This window comes from Impatiens glandulifera, chromosome 1 (assembly GCF_907164915.1).
Source record: "Impatiens glandulifera chromosome 1, dImpGla2.1, whole genome shotgun sequence".
In the NCBI taxonomy this organism is placed as follows: domain Eukaryota; kingdom Viridiplantae; phylum Streptophyta; class Magnoliopsida; order Ericales; family Balsaminaceae; genus Impatiens; species Impatiens glandulifera.
Window position 1 is genome coordinate 70628241 of NC_061862.1, and position 16601 is coordinate 70644841.

The following is a 16601-nucleotide window of genomic DNA, read 5'->3' on the forward strand; positions in this document are numbered from 1 at the left end:
TGAACTTAAATGATAAGGGACTACATAACTTAAACAAGAAAATCAAATACTTTTTAAAGAATTTAGCGGGAGAAATTTGTATATATCTGATGTTTTTATAAGGAAGTTTGGACATGTGGGCATAAGTCTTGTGTCGTTTTTTTTAGTATCTATTATCCCTTTTAATATGTAAATTATTTCATTGAATTAAAGTTAATTATTTAATCTTTTCAAAACAACTAATTTCTTAACAAAATTATAAATTAATTAAAGGTAATTTTTAATTTTAAAATTAAAACAAAAAGATTTTTATAATTGTTTTAAAAAAATTGATATACAGGATATTGAAGAATATATAGATATGACAGAAAATATATAATATATCAAAAATAAGAAAAACACATTTCAATGCTAAAACATAATATTAGTTTAAGAATAATTAGATAATGCAATGCTTACAATAATCATTATTTTGAAAGAGAAATAAGGGATTCAAATATTTATGAATTCCATTGACAAATTCACATTGAGATAATAGAGAAATCATATTCCAAGTTGATTACATAGATATAAAAGAAATGACTATATAAAAAATTAGAAAAATAATAAATAAATGCAAATAATATAAGCATACCAAATGGTCCGATGAGAAGAATTCAACTCCACCATAAATATGCTATTAAATAGATATGTTAAGGGTTACTCCATGCCTACCAAACTACTATCTATGAGTTACACTCACTTTTAAAATGTAAATACTTTTATTGAAATAAAAAGCTTTTTTTTGAGTGATTTAAGGATGAACATAGTAATATGCTCAAATATATAATATTGAATAAAAAAAAATAGAAATATATGATATTGAATAAAATTTGTTTACAAAAAAAATTTAAATATATGATATTGAATAAAATTTGATTATAAAAAATATTGTTAAAACATTTTGGAAATCAAATAAAATATTTTTTTTAAAATTTTGTAAAACTATTTAACGTTTTAAAATATTTTTAATAATGAAAAAAAATTATATATAAGAAAATTAAAATATGTGATACTGAATAAAATTTGATCATAAAATAACTATTTTTTTAAAACTGTTTGTATATAAAGTAATAAACCATTTATTAATAAATTATTTTAAACTACTTTAACTTTTTCAAAAATAAAAAATAAACACATTATATAAAAAACAATTTTTATAAATAAATAATTTATAAAAAAAACATTTATGAAAGAACTTATTTTTAAACAAAATTATAAATAAAAACAAGAAACAATTTATAAAAAAAAAACTTTTTCTAAACAATTTATTTTTATATAAAAACATTTTGAAATTAAAATATAAGATATAAGATATTAAATAAAAAAAAAATTATAAAAGAACTAATTTATTAAATCAAACATTTTAAAAATGAAACAAAAGTTTTTAAATAGGAATTTATAAAAAAAAATTACAGGTTTTTTAACTATTTAACTTTAAAAAAATGAAAACAAAATCTATTATATATAAAATAAATTCAAATTCAAATATATATTTTTTTTTATAAAAAACTAAAAAATAATTATAGATCAAACAATTTATAAAAAATGAAATAAAAAAAAAAGATTTTAAAATTGAAATATATGATATTTAATAAAATTATTTTATAAAAAAACTAATTTATAAAAAAACAATTGTAAATAAAAAAAATAATATTTTTTTTTAAATTTAATATTTATTATTTAAAAAATGAAAACTTTTATATACATAAAAAATATAAATATATGATATTAAATAAAATAAATTTTATAGGAATTATTTAAAATATTTAATAAATATATTTTTACTGACCCATTTTCTCCACCTTTTTATTATTTGATAACATTTAAATATATATTTTATTGGTATTAATTATTTTTTATTATATTATGAAAATGATTTGCCAAATATAATAAATTAATAGTGAAAATACAATTAATCACTTTTTATTATATTTAGTCATTAATTTTCATAATATAATTAAAAAATAAAAAAAATTTATTTAAAATAATTAGTAAATCAATATTCTTTAAATTTAATCATCCATTTTACATTTATTTTAGAGTTAAATGTGATCTCTAATTGTAAAAATCTTTAATAGGAATTTCTTAAATTATTATTTTTTTTGTTTTAATAATAATTATATATTTTCAAAATTAATTCTTTATTTTAATATATATTATATGTATTTAAAATTTTCTAAACAAAATTCTTTAAATAAAAATTAATGATGTAATATTATTTTATATAATAATTATATTTTAGTATAAACATTTATGTAAAAATTAATAGTAAATAAAATTTTATTAAAAATTTAAATTTAGGTATAAATAATTATAATATAAAGTATTATATAAGAAATATTATAATGAAAATATAATATTTTGATTAACTAAGCATAAATTATTTTATTTTTTTATTAATTAATTTTAAATATATATTTCATCTTTACTAATTTATTTATTTAAAAAATGAATAATAATAAAAATAGGGACTAAATTAAATTAATACTTTTTTTTTTATTTTATAACATTTAAAATATATGATAGTAATAAAAAATTTTAAAAAGAGAAAAAAAAATTTTAAATTGAAATATTTGATATTAAATAATTTTTTTATAAAAGAACTTTGTATAAAAACAAATGTAAGTAAGATAAGAAATATTTTATAAAAAATATTTTTATATTGTTTTAAAATAAATAAATATTAATTTTTTTAAAGGATAAAAACATATTTTTTAAATAAAAATAAAAATATATGATATTAAATAAAATGAATTATATATAAAAATTAAAATAATTAATAAACTAAGCATAAATTATTTTATATGTTATTTCATTTAATAATTTTAAATATATATTTCAATTTTACTAATTTATTTATTTTTAGAAGGAATAATAATAGAAATAAGGAATAAATTAAATTAATAAAATATATGAATATATATTTTTAAAAATATATTATATATATAATTATATATATAAAGAAATAATTAAAATATTATAATTTTTTTGAATTTTTTTATTAGGTAAGATAGGATTTAATTAATATATTTTTTTATTTGATAACATTTAAATATCTATTTTATTGGTATTAATTTTATTTTATTATATTTTGAAAATTATTGACCAAATATAATAAATTTATAGTGAAAACACAGTTAGCCACTTTTTTTAATTCTAATTTGATTTTTAATCTTCCAATAAACCAAATCATTAATTAAAATTCATGAGGTTTTTGTTTCATAATAATGTTTTAGATGGTTTAAAAATATGTAAGAATAAAATGATTTTTTAGGATGTTCCAAATTAACCAATCGTGATATTTAATTCTAAGCAAAATGTTTTTAATAGTTTTCAAACATTATAAAATGAAAGAAAGAAGAAATATCTTATTTTTTTATTGAATTAATAAAAAAAAAGCAATACAACATTATACTAAAATTTCCATATCAAAATTCAAATTATGTTTAAGCTATATGTGTGAAATTTTATAATAAGATTATAACTATCTACTATATATTTAGATTCGAATACAACTAAAGCAATAATTTTCACCATTTAAAATGGAATGAGATTTTGCTACGAAACTTACAAAATTATTTCTTTTTCATCATTAAATGATTTACATCAAATTTCAAATAGAGTAATGATAGGGGGAGCGAAAATATTGTAACGAAAGTGTAGCGAATGACGTGTAAAAGGATTTTCATAATAAATTTTAGACGTTAATTCACGGGTGAATTTAATATAAATGTATATTAAATGTTAATTGTTTAATCGACCTTAATGTCTAATTAGAATATTCATGATTAATGTTATGACAAACATTTATCTGGATTAAATTGGTTAAAGTATGAATTATTTAATTAATATTAAATGTATAAGATTGAATTCCAACCAATCAAAAATACTTTAATGTTAAGTAGTTATAGATTAGATGTTAAATGAATGTTAAGTTTTAATCTTTCATCTGGATTTGAATTTGACCTAAATGAGAAACCACCAACACTATTTAATTTCTAAATCTGGGTAACATTAAATTCGTTCCAATAGTAAATGAGAAACCACCAACACTATTTAATTTCTAAATCTGGGTAACATTAAATTTGTTCCAATTGTTTTCTTATTGGAATCTACATCTTGATGAGAAATAATATATATAGAAATTATATTTTCAAATTATTATTTTTGTTTAAGATTCTATGTGAATGATAAGAGTTTGGTTCTAAGTGATGTTGGAGTATTCAATGGGACCATTTGGAAGGACCAAACATTTTGAGTGGAAAATATTTGAAAAGTTTTTTCACTAAAAGTTAGCATTAAGTTCATGTATGACTCTAGAATTTCAATTGTTCTAAACTCAAAAATTGTGTTACTTGAAAGAGTAATGATAGAGGGAGCGAAAAAATTGTAGCGAATTAGACAGAGAATGATGTGGCATTGTACATGTCACCTAGTAAATAGGATGCATATCTATTTTTCTCTCTCTTTCATTTTAAATTGTACATGTCACCAAACTGCATTTAATAATTTCTCTCTCTTAATCTTTTTTTATTTAAATAAATTATTTAATATTTTTCCTTCTTTAATTTTATTATAAAATTATTATAAATATTTACTTAATTTAAAATTAAAAAAAATAAATTTATAATTTTAACTTAAAATACAAATTATTAATATTTATAATAAATAATATTCAAATTACTAATCTTCAACATATATATATACAAAGAAACGTTATATAAAAATGAAAATTATAATATTATTTAGAAGGTGAAAAAATAAGAATGATTTAAAGGAGAAATAATAATTTAATATGAATATTTTTTAAGAGAAATAATTCAAATTATGAATATATATATTTACTTTTTATTTTATATATATTTATATTTATAATTTAATATATATTTTAAAAAATATGTGCATTTATATATTTTATTAATTTGATTTATTCGTTCTCTTTAATATTATTTATATTAAAAATACATAAATAAATTAATTAACTAATAATCACAAAAAATTAATTAAATTAAAAACATTAATCATATTCATATTTAACTCCTTATTTTTTTAGATATATGTTTATTAATTTTTACAGTTATTATTTTTAAATATATATATATTAATTAATTTAAATATATAATTATAAATTAATAGATAAAAAGAGAAAAAAATATAAATAAAAAGAAGAGAGATAAATTATTAATGAAAGAAGGAGAGATAAATAAATATATTAAAGAAGACATAGTCATCAATCCTAATCACTTTTACACGTCATTCGTTACACTTTCGTTACAATATTTTCGCTCCCCCTATCATTACTCTATATTAGTAATATGAGTAAAGATAAAAAAATATAAATTAATTATGAGAGATAAGACAATCTATATAATAATTAAGAATAAATTTAGGAGACAAAATCAATATGATGAATGACTTGTATTAAAGCTCTAATTTTATTTTATGGCATATTAGGCAAGCCCAAAATGTATCATAGACTATGCTAGGTAGAGAATCATATGTATGAAACTCATTTATTTTCCCATAAATAAATATATGTTATTATATATTTGTTATTGTTGTGTATCTCTATACATTTATTCTCATGAAAGTGTAAAATTTAAATTCTCTAAACATGTCTTCATTTTCATGTTCATTACTTAACTTTTTTTTTTTTAAAAAATTTATAGATAAAAATATAAACAAAATATTATTTATATATAAATGTTTTGAAGAGAACTAATATTATTCAAATTTAATTAATTTTGAATTGGTTTAATTTTTAAAAAAATTAATTTTATTTAAAATTTAATGTTAATATATATTTTTAAATTTATCAAATATCTAAAAATATAAAACTCCATTTATATAAGTTTGAATTTTAATTATTTCAAATATTAAGTTTTTGGATAATATTACCAGTTAAATTATATAAAATTTAATTTTGTTATGATATTACTCAATGTTAATTTACTTATTTAAAAAATAAAATACTAAAAAAACACATGTTGAGTTTATTTGCGTTTTTATACTATATTAATTTTGACTATTTAGTGAAAATTTACATTTAACAATAGAAAATATTAATAAATAAGAAAAAAAATTAATATAATTAATTAATTAATTATTAAATATATAGTTAGACTGGGTAACTCAAGTATCAATTCCTAGAACTCCTACACATACTCTTTGATGGTCCCTTTGTGCACAAGCTAACTCAACCTTTTCCTAGCCTCGTACTCGACATTCTCTAGGAAGAATTGACGTTTGAACTCGGTCTTGAAGTCTTCCTATGATTCCATCCTCAAGGTCCCTCGTTCAATATTTCATTCTCGCCTCCTCCACCACTGTAGTGTCATCTCATGTAGGAAAAATGTGTTGTCTCCAACTTGTCATTGTCATGAATAATAAATAAGTCTCAAATTTTCTTTATCATTTTAAAACTTAACATGATTACTCATGTAGAAAGAAAGGTGTTGTTTCCAACTTGTCATGAATAATAAATAAGTCTCAAATTTTCTTTATTATTTTAAAACTTAACATGATTAGTTAAATATATTTTCAAATATATATAATTTTTATTTTTTTTATTATTTATCTTAAGTTATTTTTGCTTTTTTAATTCTTTTAAAGATCTTTTATTTTTATTTAATTTTATTTATTTAATAATATATTAATATATATAATTATAAATTTTATATAAAATAATAACATTAATTATTATTTTTATTTAATAAAAACAATTTTATAGTATAATACTTTAGTAAAATTATAATAAACAACTATAAATTAAAATAACATTTTTTTATTAAAAATTTAAAATATGTCAAAATATATATATTTTAATTTTATTATTTAATAATATATATTACATATTTATTATATTTTATGGATATATATATATATATATAATTAATAATTTTAAAATATGAATATTAAAAGACAAAAAAAAAGTTAAATATATTTGTAAAAAAAAAATATATAAATAATTTTTAATTTTAAAAATATTAATATTAGTTCTCTTCTATATTAATAATATTATTTTATCAAACTTTTTTAATTAATCAAACATATCATTTAACATCTATTCATAAATTTAATCAATTTCTCGTCTAGTAATCTTACTCGAACCAACTCATTGAATTTATATATTTTAACCACCAATATATTTTCACGTAAAACTTTGAATATTTTTAATAAAGTTGAATTTATGTGTAAACATAAACAAAAATTTTAACGGATGATAATCATAAATTTTAGAAAACATATTAAAATAAACATTCTCATAATTAAAATAAACAAATATCTACAAAATTAGGAAATAATGAGGGGATAATGAGTATTATGATGATCATTAGTAAGGGATAATGAGTATTATGATCCATTTTAGATATAAAATGTTAAAACAATTATTTGTTGACCTAAAAGATATTATAATTTAACATATTAAAAACAAATAAGTGCATAATGTAAAAAAAAATTAATAAATAAGTTAAAATGACAATATTTTATTAGATGACTCAAGGTTTAATTTGGACAATTCATCTTCACAATTACACTTTAGGGTAATTCGTCTGAAAATCATAAAATTTGTAAATATTTGCATGGATTCTTCATTAACCGGTGTATGAATATTTAAAAATATGCATAAATTATTTAAAAAATAATATGATCATTATTAGGAGATAATAAGTATTATAATCAATTTTAGATAATGTCAAAAACATTATTTGTTGACCAAAAGATATTATAATTTAGCATATTAAAAATAAATATGTGCATAGTATCAAACAAATTTTAAAACGAATAAAGAATAATTTAATATATAAGTTAAAATGACAAAATTTTATTAGATGACTAACTTTTAGTTTGGACAAATCATCTTCACAATTACTTCTTAGATAATTTGTCGTGAAACCATAAAATGTGTATAAATTATTTAAAAAATAATAATGGAAAAAAGTGTATTTTGTTATCCTTAATTCTATTTTAGGAGTTTCGACATGAAAGTAGTTACCTTTTGTGTTAACTTTTGTGATAATAGTAATAAAAAGATTTGATTATTAAGAATAAAAAATAATATAAATTCATTAACTATCAACATTTTTGAAATGCATAATGTTATAATAGGCACAATGGTTGTATATATTTTCTCGTATTGACTACATATATCTTCACGAAAGTCTATCATTTATGCAAGGGCGAATTCAGGATTTTTTTTTCACTGGGCTGAAAATATTATTAATAAATTTAAAACGGTTAAAAATAAAATTAAAAATTCTAAAGGTATGTTTCGAACTTGTAATCTAACAAAAACAAGTACAATCTTTTAACCAACTAGGTTACTAAGACTTTATATTTTAAATTCAATGGACGTTTTAACATTAATATAAGTTCAACTTTTTAACTAATTAATATATATATATATATAATAATAATGCTGAGTAAATGAATACTTGTGTCGGATTGTGGATTAACCCACCTATAAACTTAAAACGGTTAAAAATAAAATTAAAAATGTTATCCGTAATTTTTTTCATAGTTTTCTATATTATTATTCGTGCAATAAATAAAAACATTAAAATCTAATCAAAGATAAGATTATTCCATTTAAAAAAGAAATTTATAAATTTAGAATTATTCCATTTAAAAAAATAATAATAAAATTACAAAATCACGATAAAAATGTAAATTAATACAAAATAGAGGGAGAGGGAGAGGCAGTGTTTGATCAACTTACTTCTCAATTATAATTTTAATCCAATACCAACTGGACTACGCATAGTATTTGTTAATCATATACATATAAATCTTATTTGTTTTAAATTTCTACCCTGGGCTAAGCCCACCGCAGCCCGCCACGTCGCTCCGCCGTTGCATTTATGAAAAATTGAGAATCCTCATAAATCATTATAAAAAAAATTTATGATTATATTAATAAAAAAAATGTTAATATTATTTATATAAAGTCAATGAAAATTATCAAGCATCCACTCAAATTGTTTAGTAAATTTGATGTAGGTTCTTCCTCGCTTGAACATAGATGTTGCAAACTTGCATTATGCTGTTTTTTTTTATATAATGATATCTAAAAAACTGTAATTAAGAAAAAAATTTGACGTAAAAGTCATTTACCATTTGATCTGCAAAATTGTAACAAATATTTAAGTTTTTTAATATCGTCAAATTTACTCAGCTATTCTAAAAAAGTCTTTATAGAAATTTTAAAACTAAAACACTAAAAAAATATGAGAACCTTGAGCCATATTAGAGCAAAATATAAGGTGTAAATATTTGCATGATTCTTCACTAACTAAGGTAACGAAGATTGAAAACGTGGACGTATATTATAGAAGAAAAAAATAATTATAATATCGTTAAATACGTTAAATCAAGTGACATATTAAAATGTAATCAAACACATGAAACTGATAATTTTTTAATGTTTTCTAATCTTCATACAATCATAGCTTATAATAATGATAATTCAATTAAAAAAAATGAATTATCTTAAATTTTACCATTTTAGTAATGTAGTCAAGATTTACGGATATGAATCGAAAGAGTTCATTGCAAAAAATATTTCATCGTCATCATATATTTCTCACTCTCTTACAAATTACGATTTAGTGCAACACACTCAAAAAATATAAGAACCTTGGGCCATATTAGAGCAATATATAAGGTGTAAATATTCGCACGATTCTTCACTAACTAAGGTAACGAAGATTGAAAACGTGGACCTATATTATAAAAGAAAAAAATAATTGTAATATTGTTAAATACGTTAAATCAAGTGACATATTAAAATGTAATCAAACATATGAAACTAACAATCTTTTAATGTTTTCTAATCTTCATACAATCATACCTGATAATAATGATAAATCAATAGAAAAAAATGAATTATCTTAAATTTTTACCATTTTAGTAATGTAGTCAAGATTTACGGATGTAAATCGAAAGAGTTCATTGCAAAAAATATTTCATCGTCATCATATATTTCTCACTCTCTTATAAATTACGATTTAGTGCAACACCTTATATTGTAGGAAAACAATATTTTTAAATTATATAATTTTAGACTCGCAGGTCAATAATAATTTTAATAATTTTTCTAAGAGACAACACATTTTATCACATTCACATATACAACCACTATTATCATTTTAGTCTTATATCTCCTCTTTTAATTTCCCATTCTCTTACAAATTACGATTTAGTGCAACACCTTATATTGTAGGAAAAACAATATCTTTATATTATATAATTTTAGACTCGCAAGTCAATAATAATTTTAATGATTTTTCTAAGAGACAACACATTTGATCACATTCTCATATACAACCACTATTATCATTTTAGTCTTATATCTCCTCTTTTAATTTCTCATTCTCTTACAAATTACGATTTAGTGCAACACCTTATATTGTAGGAAAAATAATATCTTTATATTATATAATTTTAGACTCGCAGGTCAATAATAATTTTAATGATTTTTCTAAGAGACAACACATTTTATCACATTCTCATATACAACCACTATTATCATTTTATTCATATATATACCATTTTCAAATTTGTATTATGAGATATTCGAACTCATGGTCTCATAATTTCAATTTAAAATTTTGTATATATATTTTAGGTAAGTTTTTAACAATTTGTTTTAAATATGTGGTTATATATTTAATATAATTATATAAATTATATAATAATTAATATAAATTATAAAATGATTAATAAAAATATAAAATAAAATAATATTAATAATAATAAACCGTCTATAATAAATATGAAAAAATGTAAAAATTATTAATAAAAATATAGAATTTAATATATATATATATATATATATATATTAATGCTAAAATATCAAATAAATATATATTGATATAAAATTATATTAAATTGTATTAATATATATATATATATATATATATATATATATATATATGAAGAAAGATAAAATACACAAATTAATTATGAGAGATATAAATTTATATATATATATATATAAAAAAAATAAGATTAGAGAAAATAAAGAAAAATTAATTAAAAAGAAAATTAATATATAAATGAAGAGTGATAACATAAAAAAAATTAATTATTAGACATACAAAATTAATTAATTAATTATATATATATATATAATGAGAAAGAAAATAAAAATAGAAAATATATTATATTATATGAGAGAAAAATGCACGTTATCATATATATATATATATATTATTATTATATTATTATAATTTATATATATGATAAAGAAAAAAATTAAAAGTAATTGATTAGAAGGGAGTATATATATATATATATATATATATATATATATATATATATATATATATATATATATATATATATATATATATATATATATATATATATATATATATATATATATATATATAAATAAAAGATGAGAGAGAGAAAAAATAATTAAAAAAAAAATTAATATATAAATGAGGAGTGATAACATAAAAATTAAATTAATTATAATAAAAAATAAGATAAGAGGAAAAAAATAAGTTATGAAGGAAAATTAATATAAAAATGATGAGTGATAATATAAAAAATTAAATTAATTATTAGAGATACATAATTAAATATATATATATATATATATATATATATATATATATATATATATATATATATGATTAAAGAGAAAATAAAAATGGAAATTAATTAGGAAATATATTATATATTGGAGAAAGAAATGTATATTAAAAAAATTAAAAGTAATTGATTAGTAAGGAGAAAAAAATATATAAACAATGGGAAAGAGAAATTTATAATTTTATTTTGAGTATTAAACGTTATTATATATTATATAGTATTATTATTTATATTTTAAATATTTATATATTTAAATAAATAAAGATTTAATATTAAATATAAAAATAAATAAAGATTTAATATTAAAATGATTAATAAATTTATATAAAATTAATGAAAAAAATATATATATATACATATATATATATGAAAGATAAAATAATAAAAATATTAATTAGGAAAGAGAAATTAGTAATTATTGAAGAAGAGAGAAATTAGTAATTATTATGAGAGATAATTTAAAAATTATTATTATTATTATTATGTATATTACACATAAAATAATATAAAAAAAATATTTATTTATTAATAAGATAATATATATTTTATATAATTTGTGTTAAAAAAAATATATTTATAAAAAATTAATAATGAAAAAGAATATAGTTATATGAGAGATAAAATAAAATAAAATAAAAGTTAAAAAAGATAAATTAATAATTATGATAGAAAATATAAATTAGTAACATATGTAATTATGATTTGTGGATGATTGTGAAGAGAGCTTGTTCTACACCTCCAACATTTTAAATTAAGAGTTAATAGATATATATAGATTTCAACCATCTCACACATTAATGAAAATTAAAAGATCAACCCGACAAAGTATTAAATAGTTGAGTCATACATATTTAAACATTCTATTATGAAAACATATAATTTTACTAGCTAATTAGTAAACTCGATTTTCTTGAACTATTTTTTGTGTGCTCTTATATAGAATTTTATGCTTGAAATCGGTCTAAGTCAAATCGTATCTTTTTTTAAATTGAATCTCTTCGAATATGTTTTATTTATTTTAATTCGAGAGAGAGTCGCCACTTAATTTATTTTATAAAAAATAAAAATAATATATATTATTTAAAATTCGGTGCTTATACAAGTAGGAAATATTATCAACGTTATGTCACACGTCTTGAAGGAGACGATCGTTACTACTAAGTTGTTGGTTTTATATGAAAAATATAACAATTTTACACTAAAATGATAATTTAAAGCTTATCCTTCTTCTTTTTTTTTTCTCTTCTTTTTTTATTAATGTAACAGCCTACTTCTAGCATTTACATGAGCATAACAGGCGTATCAGAAATTAAATATACATGTACATCGAGAGAGAAGAGAAGAATGATCAAAACTTAAAACAATTAAAAAAAAAATAGTAATGAAATGGTCAAGAAAAATATGTGAATCATGTATGAATTTTCTTTATATTTCTTAGAGTTGTAGAGCTTATTAAGTTTATTAAAATACCCAAAAAAATATTTCAAATTTGCCCTAAACTTGAGTTGATCTATATAAATATTAAGAAAATTATTTTAAGATATTTTCTAATTTTTTTAAAATTTAATAAAATTATTTAGGCATAGAATAATAGTACATGGAATTAAAATATTAAATGGGAAACAAGCAAGTCATAAACTAGGCTTGGGCTTAGGCATGTTATTTGGTTCAGGAGCAATCTATGGATAATATAGGTTTGGGCTAGGTTCGGTAAATATCTGACAGTAGGGTATGGATACCCACAATTGTCCAAATCCTTTCCATTTATTTTCTTCGGTCATTTCTCAAGTGAGAATATCAGCATTCTTGGTCAGAGTTTGAGCCATAGCTTATGATTTTCGGTCGAAAATTAATCATCAACATCAACCAAGAACAACATCTAAGTATTTCAATTAATTAAGGTAAAACTAGAAAATGGATGTTTCTTGATCCGGTGGTATAAATCCAGAATCAAAACCGTATAAGACCAATTCACCTTGACGATTGGAACACGTCCACAACGATCCAACAGTATCATTCTACAATAACAAACTTGGTCGGATTGTGGCAGAAAAACTCAAATTGCGAATTAAGTCCTTAAATTCACTTCTAACAAACTCTACATCTTCCCTAGATTATATATATAGAACATGATCGAATCATGAATCAGAACTTATCATTCAAAAAAATCATACTTTTGTTTTTCAATTCTTTGTTTTGTGATTTTTTTTTTTCTTATTTGTTGAAACTCTACCTAAACGTAATCATAGTAAGCTAATTCCTATTCTAATCGATCATATATCGTTTCTTAGACATTTCCGGACCCATCCAAGGATGACGATCCAACTTTCTTGTTTTTTTTTGTCATTTTTATTTTAAATGTGAAATTCTAGTTTAGAGTGAATTGTTAATTTAAATCTACTAGAAAAGATGGATAATCACATATAATTTTAAAAAAAATAAAGATAAATGTTGTCATAAACTTAATTTTAATTTTCAATTAAATTAGGCGTTAATGTTAAATAAACATTTATAATTTAATATAGATTTGGATTAAATTGACCATTAATTTATGTTTGAATTGATTGTAAATTTATATGATTTTATTTATCCACATTTTATTTTTATTCATTAATAAAATTAGTTTAACTAGCAGGTTTTCATACAGTTAAAAATAAAATAACAATTTTATTATCACCTAGTTACCAATTCAATCTCTTTTATATATTGATAAAATATATAAAAATTAATAATAAAAATAAATAAATATATATATATATTATAATATTATATATATAACTATTTGATAACTATATATATAAAATAATAATTAAAGACAGTATATATTTTAAGTTTAAAACGTTATATTTAACTAAAAAGTTGACGGAAGAGTTACCGGTGACCTTTCTAAAAGTTGAAAGGCCGATTTATTTTAAAAAATAATTTAAGGGTCAAAAGTGAGTTATCGTCTAGATAATTTGTCATATTTTATATGGCACAAACTACTAAATAATTCGGCACACCAAAATTATTTTAAGATGATTAAATATATTTTTAAAATTATATAATATGTATTAATACAATGTTATAAAGAAAATAAATGAGCTATAATATACCTGAAGTACAATCACGGTTTCAAAAGTGAGTATCAAGTGAAAAAAATCGAATAATGATAGTTAACTCATCATCGAAATAAGGAATTGCTTTTTGAATTTTAGAAAAATGTTATAAGATTATGTGTAATGAAATGAAATAAAGAATAGAATATATATGGTTAATAATTAAATCGTTAAATTCGAAATTATTTACACAAATAAATATTGTCAATCATTTCATAACTAATTAATATTAGATAGCGTTTGGTAAGTGGTACAAATTATATAGGGTATAAATTGTATGAGAGTATAAATTGTAACGAGATAGAAATAATATAGGGTAATATAAGTTGTATAAGTTATTGATGTTTGATATGAATTATAAGAAATGATATAAGTTGTATATGGTTTATAATATTGTGTTTGGTATATATATTATAAGAATGTAGTATAACTTGTATAAATATTAATTTAAAATTATTTTTATTATTAATATTATTATTTATATTTATTTATATTATAAATAATATTGTTTATTATTATTATAAATTATTGTATCACTATTATTTAATAATTAATATAATTTTAATTATAATATAAAAAATTAATTATAATATAAATGATAAATTATATTTATTTAATTTAAATATGATTAATAATTGTAATAAAATAAATTAAAATTAAAATATTATTTATAATATAAGTAAATATATAAAATAATAATTAATAAAATTATTGTTATAAAAATAAATAAATATTTTTTAATTAAAATATTGAAATATTTTAAAAATATTTATATTAAAAATGATTATATATAATAAAATATTAAAATTAAATAAAACATATTTAATATATTATATAATAATTATTATATATTATTAATAAAGAGTATAATGAGAAATTAAAAATTAAATGATATATATAAGAATAGTGTTGTACGGGACTATTACTATTTTATACAAAATATGAATTATAAATTATATAGAGGTATAAATTAATATCAATAGTAAAATTATAAAAAACACCATATTAAAACACTATTAGTATAACTAGTATGAAACCCTACCAAAATATAAACGTTGTACAGGGAAAATATAAACAAATTTTTTTATAAAATATTTAATTTAATAAAAGAGAATATATTTATGTGAAGAGAAAATATATTATATATATATATATATATAATTAAAGAAAAAATAGAAAAAATAATTATTATTAATTGTTTCATAATATAAGTAAATTGTATAAAAATAAATAATAAACAAATAATATATAAATAATTGTGGAAAAATTATGTAAGGAAAAATATATTTATATAAAATTAATTATGAAATATATACATGATGTGAGAAAAAAGAATGATTGATTAAAACTAAAAATAATAATAATACAATACAAACCAAAAGGCTTGATTTAATTTAAACTATTGAAAGCAAAATAAAAATTTAAGTTAACACAATATTAAACAAACATTCATAAAAAAAATAAATGTATAACTCTAGTATAATTTAAGATATCCTATATTATAATAATAATTAATAATGTATACTAATAAAAAAAACAACTTCCATAAAATGAAATTAAAAAATTGTAAAATAAAAAATAAAAACTAAATTTTTTGTCTTTTTTGTCCTATCTCTTCAACAACTTTGTCTGTTGCTCCTCCCTAATAAAATTTAATTAACATATAAAACACATTTCTAAAACTTAAATAAGACATTAAAATAGATAATAAAAAAAACAATTTATTTGATCACAAAAATTGAAAAAATACCTCTTTAACAACTTTGTTTGAAATTGATGATCATCCCTAATAAAATTTAATCAAATATATATAAACTTTTCAAATATCTAAATAAGACATTAAAATAAATTAAAAAACAATTTATTTAATAAAAAAAATTG